At 32.4% G+C, this 3485-nt stretch overlaps 1 long non-coding RNA gene across 1 annotated transcript in view; it reads right to left on the bottom strand.

The window, feature by feature from the left end:
• Nucleotides 1-2508: 2508 nt before the first annotated feature.
• LOC109377727 (uncharacterized) overlaps nt 2509-3485 on the bottom strand; it is a 167198-nt gene continuing 166221 nt past the window's right edge. Inside the window, exon 3 of the long non-coding RNA XR_002122921.1 lies at nt 2509-2595. This is a non-coding gene — a long non-coding RNA (uncharacterized LOC109377727). The remainder of the gene's footprint in view (nt 2596-3485) is intronic.

Raw genomic sequence — 3485 nt, 5'->3', positions numbered from 1 at the left:
TTTTTTTTTCAGTAAAAGAGCTAATGCTCTAGATTCCCCTTGCACTACAAAGCCATGATATATAATTCAATACAGTACAATTTCAGTAGGACTTTCGTCTTTGAAAAGACCTAAGATTAAGTACCCTTTCCAGCTCCAGACATATGACACACATCCCTGAAAGGCCTTGAAATAATAATAGTAATAATTTAATCATAAAAGCCTCTTTGAGATATCCTTTCTCCAGTTTATTACATCTGTATCTCTATAAGAGAGAACTAGATACGGTCAGATTAGTGTTTTTCAGAAATTCCAAAATAGCATTTGAATCTCTTGACTGAACCAGAACAGGTGAGGGTGATGCCAACTTACAAATTATTCATGTATTTTATTGCACATTATGTATGCACTAATACTTCCAAAGGAATTTGTGAGAGCTTACATAGTCAATAAAGTTTTTAACACAGTAATAATAAGAAAAAAGAGAGATCCCACTATGAAGGGAATCAAGTAGCCTAGCCTAGTGTACAACCTATTACTTGAACAGAAAATTTAGCTATAATTTTCCTAGCTGCCAATGTGTGTGTGGGGGGGAGGGGGAGGAAGGAAAGACAATCAATCATATAGCTCATATCTAATAAAAGTAATAATTTTAATAAAATTATTTGTTTCCCAGTTGAACACTAAAAGGAATTTTGACTTTACAGAAATATCACTGGGAAACAAATAATTTAAAATAAAATTGTAACGGAATATCAGGTGCATCTTCATATACAAATTATTATATTATTTCTCATGTCAAATTACAGCCTGAAGAATCCATTCTATCTACGCAAAAAGCTTACTGTTCCTATGACAAAATATATGTCCTTTAGACGTGCTAGAGGAACAACGCACTCCCTAATGCGGTCACCCTATGGCTCCTTCTTTAGGAATGCGCCTACGGCATAACTAGTAAGGTATAATTCTAATTGCGATCTACATTATAAACTCACTGTTTTTAAACTGTCCCCTAAAGATCTTTGAAAATAATGAGATTCAAATAATTTTCAGTCCACATGTTTAATTGGCATAAATAGGCCACACCGTGTTTGAAAACTACACAAATTGAAAGGAGTAACCACTAGTGAATTCAGTTTTGTTTTGTTTTTTCCTCAGAAGGATCAATGTTTGAAAAAAAAAAAAAAGAGAGAGAGAGAGACAAAAAGCTTTGGCTAATTTGAATTACTTTGCTACAGATATTAAGAATGAAACAAAAGTGCTTTATGGGTTGATAATGAATAGGAAGAAAGGAAATGAGCACTTAAATCTGCAGGATACTTCAGGGAAGCCTTTGAATTCGCAAATACCCTCACCCCCAATTTCTGCCATCTTTTTTTTTTTTTNAAAAAAAAAAAAAAAAAAAAAGAAAGTTAAATGTCCTAGTGGGCTCTCAAAATGTTTATGTAGCTTCTTTTTTGATTTCATATTTCACAGGAAGCATCTACTCCCTTGTGAAATATAATTTTAAGCACATATATTCATTCTGATTCATGCAAACATGCACATGCATGCATATACACTTTTACGTAATTATACATACATAAATATACACATATCTCATGTATATGTATATATTTGAGCTACAGCTTTTATTCCCAAAGTAGAAAAAGGAGAATTTTATAAGGAAACAGAAAAATAAAAAGAATATATGCAAAATAAAGGCATAAACTCACCCCTACTTCTAAGTTCTATTATTACTAAAGTATTTTTTGATACTACAGGTACATGGGAACTCCATCAATATTTTTGACTAAGAGCTTGATCCAGAGTCCCCATTTCCACCACTATTCCAAGTCTACTCAAAGGTTCTGGAAAAGACTTTATGTAGCTAATCAAGGATTCACTGCCTGGTAAATGCAATCCTAATCAGAATCTCAGCAGGAATATTTCCATTTTATGTCCTGTAGTCTGAAAGTGATCTGAATGAAAGATGTCTAGATGAATGATTGAGACATCCTTGCTAAAGACAATTCGATGAACAAAACTATTAACTGAGTTCATTTTATCATTTGTATGCCAAACAAAGTGGCATTTTAAACCTCAAAATGGTAAAGAATAAAATGGAGACTGGATAATTTAGAATTGGTTTAGCCTCAGTGCAGTAATAACGCAAACATGAGTAAACAGCATCATCCACATCTCCCATTAACAATTTAAAAAAATATACTCAAATACTCTCAAATCATTTGGTATATATCTGCACCAACTATAATCTCACAGACAGCTGAAGAATACTAAAGCTATCTACACTTATTCACCTAGACATGTCACTTACTCCAGACTAGCTCGTGTTTTAATATCATCACTTTGAGTAATTTTGATTAGGTTCTGAAATAGAAACAATAATAGATTCAGACAGTGTCTGCATCTTCTGAAAGCTTTCTCTTAAATGTAAAGAATGATCAAGGAATAGATTGCATGCTTTAACAATTCCATTTTGTTTTATGACACATAAAGAAGCAGAGTTTTCAGTAACTACTTACTTCTTTTACCATCTAGGTAGTCCTGCAGAACGTGGTTTGGGATGCAACTCATGTAACAGTTGAAAACTATCAAATCGATTCAGACTCCCATCTTAAAAATCAAGAGAAACAAAAAATAATTCTGGCCTAGTCCTTAGAAACTTCAAGTTAAATAACTGCAAGCTGATAGGCTTTAGAAAAATATAAAATGAACAAAGTTAGATTTATTATGAGTTGATTTAATAAGAAACAACATAGATATGTTTGCAAGACATGTCCATGGTAATGGAATTCAGAAAAAAAAATGAGCGGGTTATTGGGTACCTTTGTATAAAACACAATGTATTGGGTTGTCGGAAAAGTCATGACATTTTTTCTGTTTTTCGTTGCAAAAATGCATCATGACTTTTTCAACAATCCAATAATTTAAACAGAAATTTATAGCAGCTCTTTCATTGCTAAAGATGTAAGCATTAACAAATATACTACTTTAATATTATTCTCTGAAAAGTTGATTGGTAAATTGACTGACTCTTTACTGGATTCATATATATTTCCCACTAGAATATTATTCTATTGGGTTGTCAAAAAAGTCATGACATTTTATCTATGTTTTTCAAAGGTCATTTACTTATACAAAGAACAAAGATCAATCAATGATATATTCCCCATTTTGTTCAATAACCTTTTGTCATCTTTCAGTGAGCTTCATAATTCCTCGTTCATAAAAGGACCTGTCTTTATTTGCGAAAAACTGAACAAGGTGCTGATTTACAGCTTCATCTGAATTCAACGTTATACCACGCAAGGAGTTTTGAAGGGAGCAAAACAAGTGGAAATCTGATGGTGCAAGGTCAGGCGAGTATGGTGTGTGTGGCAACACATCCCATCCAAGCTCCAATAAATATTTTTTATTAAATTATTTTTATTATGAAATACACATTTTTTAGAATTAGTTTCAGCTGTACAACACAGTGCAATAGTTATACTTTTTACCCCTCG

Source organism: Hipposideros armiger, unplaced genomic scaffold, assembly GCF_001890085.2.
Source record: "Hipposideros armiger isolate ML-2016 unplaced genomic scaffold, ASM189008v1 scaffold_1528, whole genome shotgun sequence".
Classification (NCBI taxonomy): domain Eukaryota; kingdom Metazoa; phylum Chordata; class Mammalia; order Chiroptera; family Hipposideridae; genus Hipposideros; species Hipposideros armiger.
The sequence above is the reverse complement of the archived record's forward strand: the minus strand, read 5'-3'. Positions and strand labels throughout refer to the sequence as shown.